Source organism: Pongo pygmaeus, chromosome 4 (genome assembly GCF_028885625.2).
Source record: "Pongo pygmaeus isolate AG05252 chromosome 4, NHGRI_mPonPyg2-v2.0_pri, whole genome shotgun sequence".
In the NCBI taxonomy this organism is placed as follows: Eukaryota; Metazoa; Chordata; class Mammalia; order Primates; family Hominidae; genus Pongo; species Pongo pygmaeus.
This window is the reverse complement of record NC_072377.2, coordinates 110,422,044-110,447,646: the sequence shown is the minus strand read 5'-3', so window position 1 is coordinate 110,447,646 and position 25,603 is coordinate 110,422,044.

Genomic DNA, 25,603 nt, shown 5'->3' with positions numbered 1-25,603 from the left:
GCGTGTCTTTCCTGCACTGTTCTCGTGATAGTGAATGAGTCTCACAAAATCCGATGGCTTTAAAAACTGGAATTTCCCAGCACAAGTGCTCTTTGCCTGCAGCCATTCACCTAAGATGTGACTTGCTCCTCCTGGCCTTCCACCATGATTATGAGGCCTCCCAAGCCATATGGAACTGTAAGTCCAATAAAGCTCTTTCTTTCATAAATAGCCCAGTCTCAGGTATGTCTTTATCAGCAGTGTGAAAATGGACTAATACAGGCAGAAACTAAGTTAAAAATAAAAAGGGAAGGATATAGTGAAACAGGCTGCATGTTGCCAAGACTGGACAGAAACTCCTGGGATCAAGTGATCTTCCTGCCTCAACCTCCTGAATAGCTGGGATTATGGGTGCATGCCACCATGCCCAGCTTATCTTATGCCTTTCTTTACAAGAAGTTAAAACACCTATTCTTTGACATGAAAATATAAGGAGAAATTAGTATCAGAAATGCATAAGAATATACTTTGTCTATTCTTGGTACATATTTTATGCTAGCTGTATGAAAAAATGTTATTTACTCTTCCTACTTTCTGAACAGAAAGCTCTCAACGTATTCAGGCACAAAAGAAAGTCAAATAACTGTTCCAGTATATTCCTGCTAACTTGTAGCTATTTTATCAATTCTAGTTCCATTTATTTCTATCTGATTGGTTGTATAATTTCTATGTTTCCATTTAAATAATATATATCAATAAATTGGGTGTATGTCCTTGTAATACACATACACAGAGAAAATTCTGAAATTTGCACAGCAAGATAAATACAGCATTTAAGGTCAATTTAAAAGACTTATTTTATAATGGCAAGTAGAATTTGCCAACACATTCCAATTAAAAAATTCAAAATGTCTATTAGTTGAAACTGGTGTTATATGTATAACAGAGTCTTTTTGAAAAAAAGAAGCAGAATCCAAACTAGTTACATAAACAGAGATCATTTAAAGCAGGGATTTGGTTATATGAGTGCTAGAGAACTGTAGCTGGCAAAAGGATAAGATGGAGATGAAAGCAGGAAGAAGCTAAGATTCATTCATAGGAGGCAATAAAAGGAATCCAGCACTGGAAGAGGAGGGTCCTGAGGAGCTGGAGCAGACCAATGAGGAGGTGCTGCTGCCCAGCGGCTGCTGGTTCCTTTGAGGAGTTGTAAGAAGACTGGTTCTAGGAGTAAAGAAAAATTACTAGCAGCCAGAACCAACTGCTTCCGCAGAAACTAAGAGCCATTGGCCGAGTGACACTCCAGGAACAGCAGGCAAATGGGAAAGGAGGAGCCCTTTGTCTGCCTGCAACCTTCTGATCTCCTCAAAGCACTTCTGCAGTAGAACCTAACTAGGAGTCAACTGGCCAGCAGACATGTAATTTTCACAGGCTCAGCTTTGGCATCTTAAGAACATACGGTTTGGAGCTGTGAGACACTAGCCTAATATCTGGAACAATGTGGAAAATTTAAAATCCATCTGGTGGATTTGTAATGTGGATGACCTTAAATGATAACACAGGAAAGAGGAAACTGTTTTACATTTACGTACAGAAACATATAATGGATGTATGTAAGGATGAGCACTTCCTCCCCTCTTTTCTATTTGCTACTAGAGTAACTTTTGATAAACCACACTGCTGGGCCATGATGCAAGAATACTCTTAATTGAGGGGCTAGATTCTCAATACTCCAGAGGTCATTTCTGAAACTTCCTTTAGATACTACTAACTTGTCAATCGTGCATTATTGATTAATTCGACAAGTATACATTATGCATCTTCAATTTTCTAGGCATTACGGATGGCTAAAATTCAGCACTTAGAAGTCTTAGGAACAGAGTAGATTTTGCAAAGCCGGTTTCTCCTGGTAAATAATAAAAATAGTTAATGATAATATCTAAAACTTATAACTATGCTAAAATCAAAATATGTTTTATCAAATTCTGGGCAAATTTAAAATCTGAACTAATCATCTTGTTCTTTTTGTGTGTTTGCTTCCACTGGCATTGCTTTGCCTGGGGCATGACTTGGTACTATTCCCACAGGGATCATGTAGGCTTTCATTCTAGGTAAGCCAGCATGGTGCTGGTAGCCCAGAGGTCAGCAAGCCTTAGGTTTACTGCACTAGTGGAGTTTATGGATACCGGCCGCCCATTTCTTATGTATACTGGCTGTCCATTTCCAGATGGTGGTTCTTGTTTTTACTAGGTCTGAGCATGTGGAGAGGTCTTGCTTTTCTTCCATGGCCTGAAGACTGGAAGGGGGATTTGTATAGACTGCATATATACTGTAAATTAAAGCGTAACCCATCAATTCTGAACAAGGTGTAATTCAATCTCCTCCTTTTCTAATATTATAAAATACTATAGTTTTTGGATAACAATGGTTATTGTTAATTTACAAAAAAACACTTCCATATGGTGGTGGTAATTTTCTCAAGAAAAATTTACTGTGTTAACAGTTCAGTCTTTTAGGAAGAATTTAAATGATTGTCTTCTAGTGGACGCAAGGCATTCTAGACTCACACTTCCACGTGTGCCTCCCTAATACCTCCTCATTTCCACTGCAGATTCTATGATAGATGTTAATCCCAAGCAAATGTGTCCTGGTAGAGGTGTTTCTTCCCTTTTCCAAGTAAATAGCTGTGACAGCTGTTGACGATAAAATCAATGTTAATTTTCAGTGAATTGTATTCATATGAAAATAGCCCAGGGTTCTAAATAAAGACAAAAAAAAAAACCCAGAAAACAAAGAAAGAAGTAAGGTCCTGTTTTTGGCTTTTTTTATTTGATTTGTTTCTATTACAAATAAATTTAACCTCTAATGATCTGGGGTGTTTGTTTGTTTTGTTTTGTTTTGTTTTCTTAGATGGAGTTTCTTGTCACCCAGCCTGGAGTGCAATGGCACAATCTCTGCTCACTGCAACCTATGCCTCCCAGGTTCAAGCGATTCTCTCGTCTCAGCCTCTTGAGTACTGGGATTACAGGTGCCTGCCAACACACCTGGCTAATTTTTGTATTTTCAGTAGAGACGGGGTTTCACCGTGTTGGCCAAGCTGATCTCATCCTGACCTCAGGCTATCCGCCTGCCTCGGCCTCCCAAAGTGCTGGGATTACAGGCATGAGCCACCGTGCCTGGCTGTGATCTGTTTTTTAATCTTTCTTTGTCTTATCTCACTATATAGTGGTCAATTAAATAATAAAAGAGTGGCATTCAATGGATATTTTAAAAATCTTATTTATATAGGACATATGTGATGATATATATTTTTATTACATATTGATGATATATAATTATGTTTTATATTTCATATAGAAATACAAAATATATAAATAAAATGGTATTTCTGATATATAGTTTTATCATTTTATATATTTTATCATTTTCTGATATATATATTTTTATCATTATAATATATCATATGACTTATTTTATAATATAATACCATGATACTATATGACTTATTTTAGAATTTATTATATTATAAAGATATTTTGATATATATTTTTAAATGTGTTTCTGATGTATGTTTTTATATATCAGAAATATTGTTATAATATAATATGTTTTGTATTTATATATGAAATATATAACATACTTATATCTCATCAATATATAATAAAAATGTATATCACTATGTATATCATATATAAATAAAATTTTTAAAATATCAATTGAATGCTTGTCTTTTACTATTCTATTCACCACTACATAGCAAGATAAGACAAAGAAAGATCAAGAAACAGATCATTAAGGGGTTAAATTTATTTGTAATAGAAACAAATAAATGTATGTATTTCACTATATGTTTATAATGATGTGTGTGTGTGTGTGTATGCATATATATATATATTTCTCTTGGCCTACTGGCTACTCCTGTTTTTGTCATTTTATCTCTTTCCTTTCATTCTAGTATTTGTAAATGCAGTTTGTAGCAAAAGTACACAGGTATCAAAGACTGATTTGATCTCCACTCCTTTCCAAATCCTTGCTTTTTATAGTGATGTGTAGCCATCAGGGCTAATTGTATACAATCAACACTTCCATTTATAAGTAGAAACTAAAAAGAGTTTTCCTTCCATGGAAACAATTTTAGAAATGATTGATGGATCCCCAGAACCTCTAACAATAACTTATTTATCCCATAACATACCTGAGTCATTAAGGAAATAATAGGAGAAAACACAGATGGAAGTAACAGTTTCATGAAGAAAGTCATTAATTAAGAGTTCAAATTGTGAGCCATGTGATACCCCATCCACAAGAGGAGAAGCAGTAAATGGAATCAGCTCTTTGACCTCAGAAAACCTACTTGAGAAGTTTACTTAGCTATAAAATATAGGTGATTGGCTGGGCACAGTGGCTCAAACCTGTAATCCCAGCACTTTGGGAGGCCGAGGAGGGCGGACCACGAGGTCAGGAGTTCGAGAACAGCCTGATCAACAAGGTGGAACCCCATCTCTACTAAAAATACAAAAATTAGCCAGGCATGGTGGCATGTGCCTGTAATCCCATCTACTCAGGAGGCCGAGGCAGGAGAATTGCTTGAACCCAGGAGGCGGAGGTTGCAGTGAGCCAAGATCCTGCCACTGCACTCCAGCCTGGGTGACAGAGCCAGACTCCACCTGAAAAAATAAAATAAAATAAATAAATATATATATATATAAATTATATATATTTTAATTATATATATTTTTAAATTATATATATTAAAATATATATATTTTTAAATTATACTTTTTTTAATTTTATATATATATATGCAATTATATTATTAGGTTGATCCAAAAGTAATTGCAGTTTTTGCCCTTGAAAGTAATGGCGCCAGGCGTGGTGGCGCGTGCCTGTAATCCCATCTACTCAGGAGGCTGAGGCAGGAGAATCGCTTGAACCTGGGAGGCAGAGGTTGCCGTGAGCTGAGATCATGCCACTGTACTCCAGCCTGGGCAACAAGAGTGAAACTCCATCAAAAGAAAGAAAGAAAAGAAAGAAAGAAAGAAAGAAAGAAAAGAAAAGAAAAGAAAAAAAAGAAAGAAAGAAAGAAAAGAAAGAAAGAAAGAAAGAAAGGAAGGAAGGAAAGAAGGAAAGAAGGAAGGAAAGAAGGAAGGAAGGAAGGAAAGAAGGAAAGAAAGAAGAAGGAAAGAAAGAAGGAAAGAAGGAAAGAAGAAAGAAAGAAAGAAAGAAAGAAAGAAAGAAAAGAAAGAGAGAAAGAAAGAAAGGAAAGAAAGAAGTAATGGCAAAAACCAGAATTTTTTTTTTTTGCAACAATCTAATATCTATATTATAGTGCTCATGTGAGAAAATACGTGTAAAGTTACCACCAGGTTTAGCATTTAATGAGCATGAGTTATTAAATGATGAGTCATGATGAGTCAGCACTTTGCCCCTTCCTCCTCATCTGCTGGGAAGTTGGAGATAAGAGTCATGCAGGAGTGAGTGAATGTGGGAATCATACAGGAGTCGCTAAGTTCCTTCAGGACTAGGCCTGTGTGGATGTGGGTGTTGCTGTGTTAATAAAATCTGCCCAAAGACAAAGGGTTTGGGAATTTATGTTAGAAAGAAAAGAACATTGCACTTGCAGCCAGGAAAATTAGACCTGAGTTCTGATGCATGAGTAATTCTCTGTAACCTTTGATTCAACTACTGCATTTAAAAATAAGTCAAATGATATCCAGATAAAAAGCACGGTAGATGTGATTTTCAAATTATGCTTGTAAAAACTGTGTAGCACTTGAACGCACTGTAGATATGCAGTGCTCTATCATTAGAATTATTATTGTTGTAAGTAATAATGAAGATTATCTTTTGGTCCAGGAACAGTTCCTCAATCAGCCTTTTGTTTTCTTTATAGAGGCTCAAAGAACAAACATATCTGTTTTCCTTTGAACTGTCATGACCCAGATGATCAAATTAACTTTATTCTTAATTTATACATCACAATCTTATAATATTTAACCAACTCTTTAGTTTGTATTACAAATATAGCCCATTCCCCAACTTCTCTACTGAATTTCTTCCCTTCTTCATTTGCCTTTCCCTTCCCCCCTCCCTCCCTCCCTCCCTTCCTCCCTTCCTTCCTTCCTTCCTTCTTTCCCCCTTCTTTCTTTCTTTTTTTTTTTTAAAAAAAGAGGACATTTACTGCTTTAAATAAAGAGTAAACAGTGAAAATATGGAAAAAGTTGCAGTAAATAAGTAAATTTACAGAAAAACAGACATGTTTTACTTAGGTCATGTGAAGAATAATCCATTTTTCATAAGTAACTTGTTTTCAGAGAAGAGAGAATAGAAAAAAGCTGTATTTACATTTATAAAATAAGGACTGAGGCTTGTTTTAAAATAATAAGATATATCATAGTAATCATCATTCTTAAATAAAAATCTCTTTGGGAGGAAATTTAAGTCCATTAGTTTGAAAGTAGGATGCTGCCAGAGGAAGCAGTGTTCTCAGATGGAGAGTGAATGGTAAGGTATGGGGAAAAGTGAGAACTATACAACATGACCTTGTTTTATTTTCTTGTCTTCCTTGATAGTCTAGCCATTGAGAAATTGCAAAAATACAAGCCCTTCTCACCATTTCAGGGAATTTTATCTGCTATTTACCAATAATTAGAATTTTGGAATTCAAGTTAGGTAAAGCTACCAAGGTCAACCAATCTAGTTATTTCTGAATTTGACTGAGCATAAGAGACACTTGGGAAACTTTCTCCTGGAGATTCTGATTCCAAATATCTGGGATGTGCCTCAGAAATTAATATTTTCAACAAATAACTAAGTGAATCTATTGATCTAGCCATTGCAAGAATACTCTCATGTTACTGCTTTGGAGCTAAAAACGCTGAGACTCATTGTAGTAAACAAATCAACTGCAAGATTCCATAAACTGAAAGGAACTCCATAAATGAGTTAGTGCCAGACTCATGCTAAGAACCTAGATCTCCTTTTAGAACAGAGCTCTGTTTTCTTTTAATTCAGGGTCAGACTGTTGTGAAAAAATAGCACGTCTTTGTACCAATTGGTATTCACCTGTCTATACCTCATAAAGAAAATACATACCCAAAATATAAATTGTTTTCACCTTATGTACTGATGAAAAGTAGGACAAGCTATCCAAATACTTTTAACTGATTTTCATTTGTGAGGTGAGCTAGGATTTAAAACTAGAACTTGACAAGTTTACAAGAAGTGGTTATAAACTGAAATAAGTTACTGAGGCTGCAAAATCTCTTTCCCAAGGGATAGGTTTCTTTCTTTCTTTTTTTAATGCAGTAGAACCAATAGGTAGGGGAAAAGACAAGTTGAATCTCTCCTAGAAATCTACTTTAGCACTGTAATCTAGCAATTTACTATCTCTTTCCCTTTTTAGTCCCATTTTCCTTTATTCATAACAAATGATTAATAATTACATGCACTACAATGAGACATATGGATGAATGCAAGGCAATAACACAGATACATTATCTTATTATTCTTTTTCTTTTTTAAAAATTTAACTTTTAAGTTGAGAAGTACATGTGCAGGTTTGTTGTACAGATTATTTTATCACTCCACTATTAAGCCTAGTACACATGAGTTATTTGTCCTGATCCTCTCCCTGATCCCACCCTCCACCCTCATGTAGGCTCCAGTGTCTGTTGTTCCCTTCTATGTGTACATGTGTTCTCATCATTTAGTTCCCACTTATAAGTGAAAACAAATGATATTTGGTTTTCTGTTCCTGTGTTAGTTTGCTAAGGATAATGACCTCCAGCTCCATTTACATACCACATTTTCTTTATGAAATCTGTCATTGATGACCACTGAGGTTGATTCCATGTCTTTGCTATTGTGAATAGTGCTTCAGTGAACATACATGTGCATGTGTCTTTAAATAGTACGATTTCTGTTTTGGGGGTATATACCCAGTAATGGGATTGCTGGGTGGAATAGTATTTCTGTTTTTAGGTCTTTAAGAAATTGCCACATTGTCTTACACAATAGTTGAACTAATTTACATTTCTACCAACAGTATTTAAGTGTTCCTTTTTCTACACAACCTCACCAGCATCTGTTATTTTTTGTCTTTTTAATAGTAGCCATTCTGACTGGTGTGAGATGGTATCTTTTTGTGATTTTGATTTGCATTTCTCTAATAATCAGTGATGTTGAGCTTTTATTCATGTTCTCATTGGCTGCATATATATCTTCTTTTGAAAAGTGTCTGTTCATGTACTTTGCCCTTTAAGCATATCAAAAAGCTTATCTACCACAATAAAGTAGGATTTATCCCTGGGATACAAAGTTGCTTCAACATATGCAAATTAGTAAATGTGATTCATCACACAAACAGAACAAAAGACAAAACACCACATGATTATCTCAATAGATGCGGAAAAGGCTTTCAATAAAATCCAACATGCATTCATGTTAAAAAAAAAAAACTCTCAATAAACCAGATTTGGAAGGAACATACATCAAAATATTAAGAGCCGTATATGACAAACCCGCACAGCCAACATCATACCAAATAGGCAAAAGCTAGAAGCATTCCTCTTGAAAACCAGCACAAGACAAGGATGCTCTCTCTCACCACTTCTATTCAACATAGTATTGGAAGTCCTGGCCAGTACAATCAGTCAAGAGAAAGAAATAAAGGACATCCAAATATCCGAATATCCAAAGGAACTCAATGTATCCCTGTTTGCTGATGCCCTGATTCTGTATCTAGAAAACCTCATAGCCTAGGCCCAAGGGCTCCTTAAACCGATAAACAACTGCATAAAGTCTCAGGATACAAAATCAATGTCCAAAATTCACTAACATTCCTATAGACCAACAGTCAAGCTGAGAGCCAAATCAGGAACAAAATCCTATTCATAACTGCCACACACACACACACACAAAACCACCAAAAAACCTAGGAATACAGCTAATCAGGGAGGTGAATTACATCTACAAGGAGAACTAAACACTATTTTAAAATTTATATGGAACCAAAAAGGAACCCAAATAGCCAAGGCAATCCTAAGCAAAAGGAACAAAACTAGAGGCATCTTGCTAACTGACTTCAAACGATACTACAAGGATATAGTAACCAAAACAACATGGTACTAGTACAAAAACAGAGACATAGACCAATGAAACTGAATAAAGAACCCAGAAATAAGACTGCACACATACAACTATCTGATCTTTGACAAACTTGACAAAAATAAAATAAAATAAAACCAATGGGGAAAGGATTCCCTATTCAATTAATGGTCCTGGGATAACTGGCTAGCCATATCCTGAAGATTGAAACTAGACCCTCTTCCTTGCACCATACACAAAAACTAACTCAAGATTGATTAAAGACTTAAATGTAAAAGCCAAAACTATAAAAACCCAGAAAACAATCTATGCAATATCATTCTGGACATAGGAACAAGCAATGATCTCATGATAAAGAAACCAAAAGCAATTGCAACAGAAGAAAAAATTGACAAATGGGATCCAATTAAACTAAAGAGCTTCTGCATAGCCAATGTAACTATCAACAGAATAAACAGGCAACCTACAGAATGGGAGAAAATATTTGCAAACTATGAATTTGACAAGGATCTAATATTCAGCATCTATAAAGAATTTAAACAAAACAGATTATTTACAACCAAGAATTATTAAGAACATCATAGAAACTCTTTGACCTTTACCCATATCATAGCTCATGTTTCTTTCTTGGCCATCAGTAGTCACAAATTATTTTTTAAGGAAAAGGCAAATACACCAATAGTAAAATGAGAAACATGTATAAACAGATAAATTGCAAGAGACAACCATAGCTGTGAAATGAGTAATTCTATATTCAAGATTGTAAATAGTCAAAGATATACAAATAAATCTTTTTTACCTAATAGACTTTTACTTTTAAGTAGTAAATGATAATTCCAGAATTATAATTGAGATACAGAAAAGAAGCTGTCAGTCTTTACTGGGAGGATAGTAAATTTTTTAAAAAGCCCTGAAAATGTCAATAGTTTGTAAAATGGTAATTCTAGTTTTAGAATTTATTCTACAGAAATAAGCATACAATTATTTATTAATTCTTTCATTCAACAAATTTTGATCTTTCGCTGTGTATTAGGAAATTTGTCGGTCACTGAATATATATGTTTGAGCAAAGTCAAGTACAGCCCATGCTTTCAGGACACTCTTTGTCTAGTAGGGGGATTAAGAATTAACCAAATGATCACAAATGGATGCATAACTACAAAAAAAAAGAGCAAAGTACTATGAAGTGAAGGAAGATGTTGTTAAGAGACACTTCCTCATTTTTTTTTTTTTTTTTTTGAGACGGAGTCTCACTCTGTCGCCCAGGCTGGAGTGCAGAGGCTCAATCTCAGCTCACTGCAACTTTTGCCTCCCGGGTTCAAGTGATTCTCCCACCTCAGCTTCCTGAGTAGCTGGAATTACAGGTGCACACCCCCATGCCCAGCTAATTTTTGTATTTTTAGTAGAGATGGGTTTTCACTATGTTGGCCAGGCTGGTCTTGAACTCCTGACCTCAGGGGAGCTGCCCACCTCGGCCTCCCAAAGTGCTGGGATTACAGGCATGAGCCACTGCGCCTGGCCTCCTTACCTCATTTCAGTATTACTGCCCCTGAGAACATAACATTTCCACTGATATTTAAAAAACAAAATTGAGGCCAGACACGGTGGCTCAGGCCTGCAATCCCAGCACTTTGGGAGGCTGAGGCAGGAGGATCATGAGGTCAGGAGATCAAGACCATCCTGGCTAATATGGTGAAACCCTGTCTCTACTAAAAATACAAAAATTAACTGGGTGTGGTGGCAAGTGCCTGTAATCCCAGCTACTCAGGAGGCTGAGGCAGGAGAATCGCTTGAACCTGGAAGGGAGAGGTTGCAGTGAGCCGAGATTGCGCCACTGCACTCCAGCCTGGTGACAGAGCGAGACTCCATCTTAAAAAAAAAAAAAAAAAAAAAAAGAACTAGGCAAAGAGTTTGGAAAAAGAAACAGCACATGTAAGACCCAGGATTGACAAAGACACAGTCTGTTCAAGAAATTGAAATATGATCTACATTGTATGGTAGAGAAGTAGAGGGTCAAGGAAACAAGATGAGGCTGGAATGGTAAGCAGGGTGGAACCCTGGCAAGCCATTTTATGGATGTTGATATTATCCAAAAACAATAGAAATCCAGTGAACAGACTTAGCAGTGAGTAACAGAATTTGACTTGTCTTTTGAAAATGTCCTTCCAGCTATAGCATAAAAAACAGATTAGAGAGAGTCAAGAAAAGATTGTAGTAAACCAGTTAGGAGGTGAATCCTGTCCTGTCTGTAAGAGATAACTGTGGCTATATCAAGCAGTGCATATAGATGGGGAGAAATTAATGAACTCAAGTGATATATGTGAAATCTTTAGAACATATAATAGGTTGGACATGGTAAAGGAGGGAGAGAGATTCTTTAAGAGGGACTCCAAGGCTTGCTGAAATAACGAATAGAAACAGGGTACCTATCAGAAAAATAGGAGAATTATGGCTGAGGGCAGGATTTTAGTACACTGTTTGGGAAGGAAGATAAAGAGGTAAGTTTTGTAGCTGTTGTAGAGGAGTTCCTTCTGAGATTTCTAAGTGACTATATTGCTAAGTCACTTAGTGTGTAGGGCTAGAAGTCAGAGGACAGATCCATAGTGGAGATGTAAATATATGTTTCCTGGATATTTAATAATTATTGAAGTTATAAACACGAATGAGATTTTCTTGAAAATACAAAGGGTCTTCAAAAAGTTCATGGAAAATGTGTATGATTAAAAATACTATGCATGAATTTAAAAATATTTGTAACAAAATAAACCTGTACTAACTTGTTATATCTAGACAGGATCAAATTTGAGGCATTAAGAAAGATAAGACATTAGTTTGAAAATAACCCCTATCTGAGCTACATGAATTCTGCTAAGTTTGAAGTAACAAACATCAAGTGTATGGTAAAACTTGGGTAGAAGAAAGGTGAAATAATTGATGCTTTACAAGAAGTTTAGGGGGACAATGCTGCAAAGAAATAAGCAGTTTACAACTGGATCACTCATTTTAAGAAGGGAAGAGATGGTGTTAAAGCCCACAGCAGCAGAACATCCACATCAATTTGTAAAGAAAAAAATTAAACTTGTTCGTGTCTAATTGAAGAGGACCTATGACTAACAGTAGAAACAATAGCCAACATCATAGACATCTCCATTGGTTTCAGGTTACACAATTCTGACTGAAAACTTGAAATGGAGCAAACTTTCTGCTCAATGGGTGCCAAAACCATTACTCCTAGATCAGCTACAGATAAAAGCAGAACTTTCAATGGAAGTTTTAAACAACAGGGATCAGGATCCTGAAGCATTTCTTCAAATAATTCTAGCAGGAGAGGAAACATAGCTTTATCAGTACAATCCTGAAGACAAAGCAGAATCATAGCAAGGGCTACAGAGAGTTGGAAGTAGTCCAGTCAAAGGAAAAGTGAACCAGTCAAGAGCAAAGGTCATGGCAATAGTTTGGGAGGCTCAAGGCATTTTGCTTTCCTGGAGGAAGAAAGAGTAATAACATCTGCTTATTTTGAGAGTGTTTTGAGAAAGTTAGTCAAGGCTTCAGTAGAAAAATGCCAGGGAAAACTTTACCAGAGTCTTTCTCCACCATGAAAATGCACCTGCTCATGCCTCTCGTCAAATAAGGATAATTGTGTGAGAGTTTCCATAGGAAATTATTAGGCATCCACATTACAGTCCGGATTTAGCTACTTCTGACTTCTTTTTGTTTTTTAATCTTAACACAACAACAACAACAACAACTGTAAGTGACATCGTTTTCTTCAGTTAATAATGTAAAAAAGACTCAGTTGACATGGTTAGAGTCCCAGGACCCTATCAGTTCTTTAAAGATGAACTGCATTGCCAGTATCATCACTTTAAAAAGTGTCTTCAACTTAATGGATCTTATGTTGAGAAATAAAGTGTACATATTTTATTTTTATCTTTTAATTTCAATTTTCCATGAAACTTTTGTAGTCCCCTAAAAAAGAGTGAGCGAAGAAAAAATAACAGGAATGGAGGCCTATTTTGAGTTCCTTGAGGAGTCCATCATAAACAGTAACGAATGATTCTACAGCAGAAACTAAGAAAAACACTTACAGGGATCAAGGGAAAACCAGAAGTTCTGATAAATAAGAAGCAAAAGGCCAAAGGAGGGAGTCTCAAAGAGCAAAACATAACCAATGTTCACAACAAAGTCTGAAGACAAAGATTGATGGATTTGGTGAGCTGGAATGATGCTGCTGCTTTAATAGTGTGAAGAAGAGGACAGTCATATTGGAGTGAGTTAAGAAATGACTAGAGGTGTGAAAATTGAGGCATTGATTATAGAAGCAATATTAAATGGAAAGGAAGATATTGTGCAGTTGAAATGGGATTGAGAAAGGAGATTGTTTGTGTGTTTATTTTCATTTGTTTTGTTTTAAGATGGAAGAGGTGTGAACATTAAAATATATACTTGATGGAAATGACCCAGCGGAAATGAAGGGATAAGGAATTCCTGATAGATTTCCTAGGAAAATAAAGGTTAGAGGATCCACCATGTTACATAAAAGAACATCCTTTATTCTGACTGGGTATTTGTAAAATATACATTAATTTGAGATATTTTACATGAGAGAAAAGTTTGAAGTTTTCTAAATGGTAAGCCAATATTAAGTTGACTAAATAAATTATTGAATAAATATAAAACAAATTACTATTTTGCCATAAAAAATCTCTATATCTTTCTTTATTAAACTGGAAATATTTTCAGAATAATGGAATTGTCCAAATTTTCTTTTTGCCTTATGCTTAGTAAAATGTTTTGCACACAATGGATGTTTAATATAAACTAACTAAATAAATACATGGACAAATAAGCTATTTAGAATAAAATTCCCACAACACAAATAGTTATGCAAGGAATATTGACTTAAAGATAGCAGTTCTTCATTCTCTATAAATCAGCTTAATTTTGACTTCAAACCCTCATTTCATGGGGACTTGTGGAAAATTCAGTCTTAGTGTTCAGTTATGCTCTTTTGCTTCTGGAGGCTACACCAGAGTTTCAGAGAGGCACCTCTGCTCACAGGCAGTGTGTGGCTATCTATGGACTGGCTATGGCCTGGCCTCCACAATCTGTTATTTTTCTCACTTGGGCAGTGAGAATCTTAGGTTGTAGTCCTGAATGTAGAGGCTGGCCCTCTGGTGCATGAAGCAGCCTTGTTTCTAGAAAATATCTTGACTCCCTGTCAGGACACTGCCAGAGAGCGAGCCCAGGCTTTATTGACTTATGATTCATGCCTATCTCTCCCATCTCTAGACATTTTTAGCCAGTGAAGCATCCTCTCTTCTTGATCCTCTTTCTTCCCAATGTGTTTGAACTTTAAGAAGTAAAAGATAGTTTTACAAGAAAAGCTCCATGAAGTATGAACATGTAACTTTTGGGAATGGGACAATTTTAGGATTAAAAAAGTAGTATTTCAAAAATATAATAAATTTTTGCAATGGATGAGGGATAAATAGATAAATAGATAGATAGGCCAGTAGAGCCTCTTTCTGTGTAGTGGGACAGTGTGAGGACTTTTAAATTTACTTTGTTTTGCTTGACTTACTTTCTTTTTTAAGGATTTTTAATAATTTCTGATATAATATTTTATTTAATAAATTAAACTCAGTGAAGTACTAGAAAAAAGAAAAACATAGCTTTAATATTTTGGGAACATTGGTAGTTTTCCTTTCAAAAGTAGAGCAAGCCTGTACCTCATACATGGCATTGCCCACTAACAGCCCCAGCTTCTGAAAGCCAAGGAATAAAGGTGTAAGAAATACCTGTTCCATGCTGGCTCTTAAAACCTTTTTGTAACTGTTGCCTTCGGGATACACTATATTAATTACATGCTGTAATTTTTTGTATTTTTCTTCCCTAAATTGTCATATTGTATACGTTACATACAGAATAATATGTTTTTTTCAGTGGACTCTACCCTTCTTTGCATTTGTGTAGTTTTTGGATACATTATGAAAAGGTCTCCAATTACAGTTCGACAGGGTCTAATAAATCACAGTGTTGGGAAATTTTATATGGGAAAAGGCAATGTTCCATACATTTGCCTTTACTAAAATATATCATTCATCCATAAAAGCATTTGGGTTATGAAAGCAGCTTGTGCATATTGATACCCCTTGTGAGCATATTCTTGAATTGACTGAGCTTCAGAAAATGTTGGCTTTATTCAAATTGCAATACTGTCCATGTTACTTGATCTAGTATTTTCTTCTTTTCACTGCACTGTCTTAGCAGTTTGAGATTGGGAATGAGAATTCTATTTTCTTCTTTTCCCCTTAAATAATAATTTGTGATGACTGAATTCCTCTCAGTAATGCTGACAGGCATGTTGCCAACAACAGAGCGTTCACTGCTTATTGCTGTTGACCCTGCTCTGCTGGACTCAGGGCTACACACCAAAGGAGCGTATTCTGATCTTCCCCATAGAGAAAGTTAAAGTGAAGCATGAAATGATAGCTACCTACTGTTATTCTTGTCTGATCCTAAGAATTATACATGACCCTTCTTTTATCTTTACTTTATACAAAATTCTACTTGCTCTCGAGGCCAATGGGCTAGGAAGATAGAAGCAAAAGTAAAGCTTGCAAATGTTCAGGGCTAACAACTCTGTCAAAACAAAATCTCACCCTCATGCGTGTTATGCATATATTCGAGAAGCCTATCTTTTGTTCCCTTGTGCCTTTTGGGAATTCAGTTCCAAGAAAGTAGCTTTCAGATATCAGGCCAAACCTTCAGCTTAAGGACTTTGGGCAGCAGCTACTGGGCACAGAAGCAGAAAAGAGAAGCTAGGATTAGAAGAGCCAGGGATTCACTGAAGCTTAGGAAAAAGGCTAAGCAGTGGATCTACAATAGGCAGAAACCCAGGTATTCAAAGACAAATAAAAATTGAAGATCACAATGAAATAACAGGTTGGAAGGCATGCTGGTAAAGAAGAGTTCCAGTGCACATGGACCCTGGAAGTCATGTTAGGGCAGAGCTCCCACAAAGTATGGGACCCACAACAGTGAAGGGAGTAAAGATTTTAGGCCTTGTTCAGAGCTACTATTCAATAAAGGTGAATTAAATTGTGATCACTTTATTTTATCTTTATTTCAAGCCTTTCAAGGGAGAAGTCTAAATTTAATTTTAGTGTAGAGTTTCATAATTCTACACTATTTTGTATCAGGAGATTCAGTCTTTGGTTTAGAGGCTTTAATAATGTTGTGTTTTTTTTATTACACTTGTTTTATAGTACCTCCTATTTTAAGTAATATTTTTCATTATAATTACATAAAATTTCCTTTTCAACATATTTAAAGTGAATTTATTTAAATAGAAATATTAGGTAACTAATACCTTTAATGTAGTAGAGCGGGCTCTTAGATATGGCCAAAGTCCTGAAGATGGCACTCAGATAACAGACATTTGGGGAATATTGTTCTGAGTAGTATGAAGGCATACACATTTTTGTGCTTGAGTGTACACCAGACTTCCCCATCAATTAGAAGGTACTTCTATTTGCATAAGACTAAGAGCTTGAAAGCATGCACACACAGACACACACACAAATAGATGTTTCTGCAGGAGATGGGGAAAGGGAAATCCATTTACAACTTTTATTCTCTTTTTATCCAGTGAAATAATTAGAAATAAAACAATAACTTGGATTTGGATTTGAGCAACAAATCCTAAGAGGAGCAACAAAACTGTTGATCTTATGTTGGTAATTTCTCTGAGTTAACTTGCCTTCATAAATTATTGCATTTCAGATCGTCCTTGGTGTATTCCATGGTTGATGACAATAGCATTAGCAACTTGAATCTACTTCTTCTTCTTCTTTTTTTTTTTTTCTTTGAGACAGACTCTCGCTCTGTCTTCCAGGCTGGAGCGCAATGCACCATCTTGGCTCACTGCAACCTCCGCCTCCTGGTTTCAAGCGATTCTCTCACTTCAGCCTCTGAGTAGCCGGTATTACAGACGCGCGCCACCATGCCTGGCTAATTTTTGTATTTTTACTAAAGGCAAGGTTTCACCATTTGGCCAAGCTGGTCTCGAACTCCTGACCTCAAGTGATCCACCCGCCTCAGCCTCCCAAAGTGCTGGGATTACAGGCGTGAGCTACCGTGTCTGGCCGGCAATCCTAATCATCTGATCTCAGGAAGCAATGCAAGATATAAATACCTAAATCCCACAAGAAAAGCCTTAGTCTTAGAAGTCCGTTAGTACAGACCATAAGGCAATACTCCTCTATGTTATTGTGAAGAAGAAATAAATTAGAATAGTAGTCAACTGTAAAAAAAATCAATCTATTCTACATTCGAATAATAAGAAAGGACCTCTCATTTTTTTCACATTTGATAACATATTCAACTTTATATCTAGTAACTATTTAAATCTTAAACACAATTTGTTAATAATTGAAATAAATATACAGAAAAGTGTGCAAACCATAATTGTTCAGCTCAAGAAATTTTCATAATTTAAACATGTTTATGTAACAAGCACCCAGATCAAGAATCAGGATGTTTATGGTATCTCAAAAATACCTATCATTATCCATTGCGGTCACTACTGTCTGACAAGGATAACTGCTATCCTGACTTGTAATAGCATAGATTAGTTTTGACACATTTGGAAATATATGCAAATGGAATAATATAGAATGTGTTATTTTATGCCTGATTTCTGACATTCAAAGCTGTTTTTGAGATTTGACATTATGTTTATGAGTACAATTGTAGATTATATATTTTGTGCTGTACTTTATGAAAAGATGTTCAACCTCAGTTAGAACACAGAATTACAAATTAAAGCTACACTCAGATACCATTTTATCTATGAGACTGGCAAAATTAAAAATTATAACAACACAGTCTGTTGGTGAGGCCCCTTATAAAATAGGCTGTGATAATACATAACACAATTATGCATGCATTTACCTCTTACTTCTAGGAATTTACCCTGCAGATACATCTATGACAGTATGAAAAAACATGAAAATAGTATGTCATTTAATGCTGTATTGTTTGTAACTGAAAAATATTGAAAATAATCAATATAGCCATGCATAGGAAAGTGTTTGAATAAATTATAACACATCCTCACAATGAGGAGCTACAATAGTTATCGAAAAGAATAATAAAGAGTTCTATGAACAGGCTTGGAGTGAGTTCCAAAATATATTTTAAGTGAAAAAAGTAAATTGCAAAAAAGTACCTATATTATTTAGTAATCTACTTTTCATTAGTCAATTATTAATAAATAAACTAATAAGCAAATAAATGAATAAATAAATAGGAAAGTTATTCCTTGTAGTAGAAGTCCAAGTAGTAAATGTAGAAAGGATGATCACATTACGCTGGCAACAATCATCATTATTGATTCAAGCAGGAATTATCAATAGATCGTAAAATCAGCAGGTGGAAGTTTGATAGTTGAGGGTTATTTACACGGTCTCAAAAGTTTTCAAATATGATATTTATTCATTATAAAGAGAAAAGTTCAGTGTCCCATTTAGAAACATTGCAGAAAGAAAACCACCCTACTAAGGGATCTGAATTAATATTTACCAATAATGGGAAAAATCAGCCTCATACTCTACTGATACTGTGCACTAAGACCATAACTTCACACTCAGGGTATTCTGATCAAAACTGCATAACCTTTTTATGAGAAAACAAAAGTGAAGCCCAAATTGAGAAACACTACACAAAATAACTGTCCTGTCCTCTTCAAAAATATCAGTATACCGAGATGCAGGACTGTAAATCTGTTTCAGATTCAGGGAGTCTAAAGAATTATGAAAACTGAATGCAATGCACCACCTGGCATTTTATTTTGCTATAAAGGACGTAACTGGAAGGTGGATAAAATCTAAAATATGGCTGCCAGTTATAGAATTCTATAAATTTAATTATCTGATTTTTATAATGGTACTGAGTTATGTAAGAGAATGTCCTTGATCCTTAGAAAATGCAAATGGAAATATTTAGGATTAATGGAGCATCAGGTCTGCAAATTATTGTCCAATGGTTGTGGGTAAAATATACACATATATCATATGTATAGAATATAAATAATAAAAATATCAAAATAAAATTAAAATCAACTACCAATATACACATATATATACACACACACATACATAAATAAGTGTGTGTAAAACATATACAACAGGTACTTGAATAATGTTTTGTTGGACGTCCTTTAGCTATAACGTTGAGAAAAAATCAATTCCGCTTGGGGAAGTTCATTGTCTGTGTAGAGTTTGCACATTCTCTGCATGTCTGTGTGGGCTTTCTCTGGGTACTCTGGTTTCCACCCACATCCCAAAGCTGTTAGACACATTAGGTTATGTCTAAGCTATGCATATCTCTCAATGGTCTCAGTCTGAGTAAGTGTGAGTGTGGGTGTGAGTGTGCCCTGGTGTGGAATGGCATCCTGGCCAGGGCTGTTTCGTCCTTACACCCTGAGCTGTGCCACTATGAACTGGAATAATCGGGTTGGAAAATGAATGAATGAATGAATACAAATTACTGTGAAATAAACATTTGTAAAGTAGATGATAATCATATACACGCATGTCGTAAGTGATGTAGTACAATATTGCTCAGGGAGCCTGAGATTTCTGTGATTGTTTCTGAACTGCCTAGCAGGAGGAGGGACTTCTAACAATTTTCATTTTGCAAACATTTATTCCTTAATCTAACCTACCACTGCCATGATACTCACTGATTCCCCCAAAATTCAGAAAATAATTCTCATTTGTTTTTATTAATCTTTCTTAAATGTATGTGTAGCTGACATTTATTTCAATGTTTCATATTAGAAGTGTTTTAGTTCTCTTACTGAGAAGCTCGGTGATGTTTTTGTGACCGAAAGTATGTCATAGGAACTTAACCTTTGTTAGCTAATCAACTGGCCTATAGTAAAATTGATCTCCTTATAAGTTGTTTCAAATAAAGTCACAGTTTACAAGAACCTACTGAAAATCTTAAGTGAGGACTTCCTGTATGTTAAAATATGTTAAAATTGGGGGTATGTGGGTGGTAAAGGATGTACAAGATTCTTTTGCATTTTTCCTGCAGCTTTTTAAAAATAAGTTTGAAGAAAAGATTTTTTAAAAATGCCAGGACCAGTACACTACTTTAAAAAAACTGTCAAAAAATAAGGTACCACTCCTTACTGGAAATCAGAAGTAGAGAATCAGAGGCTGGGACTGTGGTAACAGTAAAGGAGGACAAGTGCTCCGAGATCAGTTATTGTGACAGTCAGGACCATTTGCCAGGCGACATCTCTTGCATCCAGACATTTTAAAATCAGTCACGTGCACAATGTGGCAAAACTCACATTCATGTGCTTTAATTCGCAGCCTGGAATTGAACAGAAAAGACATTTCTTTAAAACTGCTAGTGAACTTGACAGCTTACCTCTATCTTTCAGTTCAATTGATGACTAGAAAACAGACATTAGGTGACTGGGGCAGTCTTGTACACTTCTACTTTCAATTATAAATTTCCCTTCAACAAAATAATCATAGTGCCTTCTACATAGCTTTTTGTGCCCATTATGAAATTGTAATATGTTTGAAATGGCCAGGTTTGTCTGACTTTCACAAGTGTTTTAAAATGGATATAGAAATCTTCTCAACATATTTGTATAAGTTTTTATTCAATTCTGATATAATAGGCAAGATTAAATATTTAAAAGACATACAAAATTTAAGGAACAAATATGCTAATTGTGCTGATTTAGAAATAAGGCTCAATTCAGTCTTCGGAAACTCTGAAAGTGAGTGGATCATAGACATAAAAGATGTAAATATACTGGAGTTTCTTTAAATAATTTTCTTGATTTCAGTATTTCATTGTTAGCATTTGGAACTTGTGTATTTTATGTAAAATACCTGTGTACTTTGCAAAGTTTAAAAATGTCATTTGATATTATCTTCAGCTTATTTTTTTCAGTGGGGAATATACAATAAGACATGGCTTGAACAGCCAAGCTGACCTTTAAATTTAAAAAACAATTAAAAAGCAAACTGTGTTAGTGATTTTGATTTGACAGACCTCAAAGACAAGCCAAATTTCCAGGCAACAGCTAGAGGGAAAAACAAAGTGAGGTATCGTATAGTTATAACATTTTCTGAAGAAAATGTTGTCCCTCGGAAAGCCAGCACAACAAACGAAACTTCCACTGAGATATTCATAACTACTATTTCTTAAATCGGTGAGTCAATGTGGACCACAAATGAAAAAAATTACGAAGTTCTAATGAAAAAAAAAATCCTTATTTGGGGGCTACAAAAAGCTCAGAAAAATATTTTTGACAGAAAATTTCAGGCAGAGAAGTAATTTGTTTTTACATATAAATATAATTTGCCATTGGCTTAATATAAGAATTATTATAAATGTAATCTGAGTGAAGGTGTCTATATTCAAAAGATTCTTATTTATTAAATACTATGTGCCTGGTTAATCCAAAAGTATCTGTCTAAGACTATTTATTTATTTATTTATAGAGACAAAGTCTCCCTCTGTCTCCCAGGCTGGAATGCAGTGGTGTGATCTTGACTAACTGCAATCTCTGCCTCCTGGGTTCAAGGGATTCTCCTGCCACAGCCTCCCAAGTAGCTGGAACTACAGGAGCCTGCCACCATTCCCTGCTAATTTTTTGTATTTTTAGTAGAGATGGGGTTTCACCATGTTGGCCAGGCTGGTCTTGAACTCCTGACCTCGAGCAATCTGCCTTGACCTCCCAAAGAGCTGGGAGTACAGGTGTGAGCCACCACAAAAGGCCTAAGACAACTTATTGAATATAAAATCGTGTCTGAGTGATAAGCTGTGCTGATGTTTATAGAGGAGACAAGAATGTACAGAATACAACAAAATAATATATAGTTTAAAAATTACAGGAAGAGAGTGTCAGTTGTTAGAGAATACTGATCGTTGTACTTCATTATCTTATTTCTCTTGGGTTCTCATAGAAGCTAATCTGACCTGGGGTATTTTCTTTAATAATTTGTTTATTTTAATAAAAATCTGCTAGTCTATAGTAGGTTGATTTCTGAAAGCCTCTTTATTTTCTTCACAAAAGCATGTTTGACATACTTTATATAAGACACATTAACAAGTGATCTCTGTAGTATTTTTCTAGTTTACCTTAAAATAAGGGTTTAATGTTTTAGAAAAAATACACAATAAGATTTCACAGAACTATTAGTTATTTAGAGATTTTAAATTTTACGGTAAAGGACAATGAAAGAAATAAAGAGAAGAAAGAAAAAGGATTTGAGCACAGAAAACTAATAACACTTAAGGAAATGTTGATGAGTAAAGATGAGAGTGAGATAAATTTGAACTTTTGTTTTAAAGTCTGGGTTTTCAATGTAGCTAAATGAAACATTGTTTCCTTCCATTCCTGTGGAGAGCAGGTAAAGCAGAAGAAAATCAGACTCTTCTGCAGATAGGATGAAGGTAACTCCAACCACACTGAATCAGTTAAAGCAAACTTTATATTGGTTCTCGTTCACAAATGTCATGTCTACTACATTTTACCTTTGGTTTTCTTTCATTTGAAATGCTAGGAAACCTGAAACTCAAAATAAATTCCCTACCCTTTGCTCAGCTCTGTGGGTTTGGAAACTTCTCTAGGGTTTCGTTCATTTTTTCATTCTTACCAACTGGCATTAGAATTAGACTCTGAACCCAAATGAAACCACAAAAATTGGTCTCAAAACAGCACTGACTATCAAGGGAGAACAAAAGTTAAGTTTATAGGTTCACTGAATGGTTCAGGGTTTTGGAAACTGTTCACAATATACTTGGGGCTTTTTTATCTCTATTTTCAACCCCAAACTAAAGAATCCCTCAGGATTTAAGTTTTCACTTTTCAGACAGAAGCTTGGAACTTAACTACAAAATATTTTTTTACATAGAGACTCAAAGAAAAAGAATTGTATGTATTTGAATCATATAAAAAATATAAATTTAAATGCATCTAAACTTACATCAGAAAGTTACTATAAAAAATTGTAATATGGAAACTTATCTCCTCATTAAGGACTCAGAGTGATAGAATATCACTGACTTACTGGCTAGATTATCCAAACTATGATGATTGGTGTGCAGTGTAGACATCTAGGTGTTAAATAACTTAAGAAAAGTGAAATACCTTAATATGTTTGGAGTGGAAAGTTAAAATTATAACTACAATATAAAGAAAGATTATTATTGATTTTAAATTGGAGAATAGGGAAAACTACAGTTACATTGTCAGCAATTCTGGGCATGGCAAAATAGACAAAAGGAATTTATGATCATCTTTTCTACTTTAAAAATAACCTATGAATTCTCTTTTCTGCTATCTCTGACCTAAGGAATAATGGCTATTCATTTTTTATTTTTTCCATAATTGTACACCACTTATGGCCTCTCATTCAAACCTACATAATTTACCTTGTTTAAAACTGACACCAAAAGGAACATACGTTCAATTAACCAGATGTTTTTCAGGATTAAATGTAGATTGAATTTAACTCCCTTATAAGCCTAAACACACACACACACACACACACACACACACACACTCAATTTTTGTGGCTTAACAAAATAATAGTTTTTTAAAAATTTATTTTCACAAAACAAGAAATCTGGATGTGAAAAATAAGGACAAGTAGATTATTTAAGGTAACTAATCAAGGAGAAAAATTATTTTGTGTTTCATATTCCTTCCCTTTTACTGTTTAGCTTTTCCTTCACCTCCTATCACTGAAACTGTTTTTCTAGGAAAGAAGAAGTAAATAAAGGTCAACAGAAAAGAAGACAAGCTTTTCAGTTTTTATTCCTTTTTTATTATGGTCAAAATACATAAAATAATATCTACCTTTGACAATTTTTTTAGGTGTACAGTACTGTACAACTAACTCTAAGTCTCTATTCCTTCGAATGAGCTTTAGTGGACTCTTCAGCCCACATTATCCACTTATTTAACTTGCGTCACATGGCAACTCCCCATAGGAAGACATATCTTGAATCCAAATATTTTAACTGGACATATTATCACCATGAAATAATTAGGAGTGTTTTAGTAAGGCAAAATGAGAGAACAGATATTATGTATTGCAACAACCAACACGGTGTACTCATGACAACTGATTTTTTTAAAAAGAAACAGCAATTTTTGTTCTTTACTTTTTTTTTTCTTTTTTGTTTTTCTTTTTCTTTTCTTTTTTCTTTTTTTTTTTTTTGAGATGGAGTCTCGCTCTGTCTCCCAGGCTGGTGTGCAGTGGCGCAATCTCCGCTCACTTCAAGCTCCACCTCCTGGGTTCACGCCATTCTCCGGCCTCAGCCTCCTGAGTAGCTGGGACTACAGGCGCCCGCCACCACGCCTGACTAATTTTCTGTATTTTTAGTAGAGATGTGGTTTCACCATTTTGGCCAGGATGGTCTCAATCTCCTGACCTCGTGATCCACCCACCTCGGCCTCCCAAAGTGTTGGGATTACAGGTGTGAGCCACCGAGCCAGCCCCTTTACTTTTACAAATCTAAGAATTAGGGGGATAGGTAAAATGATAACTGTGGAGAATTTTGTCAGAGGTGAAGAAAGATATTAGTCTTAGATTGCAGAAGAACATTACATAATAAGACAAATAAAAGTAGATAAGTCCAAATCTAAACACCTTAGTGTAACTTCAGGAATTAAAAAAACGAAAGATAGCTTAAAATTAGGCAGAGAAAGAGGGTAAAAAGAAAAAAATCACACAATATCTACAAATGATCGATAATTTGGTGGAGAACAGACACAACAGACTTCTCGTCTGAAACATTAGAGTCCAGACGGAAATGAAATACTCTTTTATTTGTACTCAGAGAAAGCTTCTGTCAGTCTGAAATTCTATCTTTCATAAACAAAGGTGACATAAAAACATCTTTAAAATAAATATTTTTTTCTGTCACGTACACTGTGGTTGACACCTCTGTACCCATTTTACGAAGACTCGTCCAATAAAGCATGATTCTTACATTCCCGTTTTAATATGAGTCTCAACATTGCTAGCATATTATAATCACCTAAATATAGCTCCTGACTCCATTAACGTAGATAAAAATCAGAATCTCTGGGGTTGCCATCTAGGCATTAGTGTATGTTAAAGCCTCCAAAATGATAGCAATGTGGAGTCAAGGCGAGAACTACTACAATAAATGGTTTGGCAAGCACAGCTCTAAGTTTCACTAAGGACTGTTTTTGTCCTAGGTACTGATTCCGGTTTTTTTGTTTTGTTTTATGTTCTGAATTAGACCCAAAAGAAGAACTTTAATATGTATGACTGGGGAGGAAGTCCTTCCTTTCTTCCACTGAATGTAAACCAACACGATGTGCAAAATGATGATGGCAATAAATGAGAAATAAACTTGAGTCCTTGATAACATAAGTAAGCTTTGAATAAAAAAATAAAACCTATGTTATTTTTGGCCTTTTTTCCAAAATATCAAACTTTCC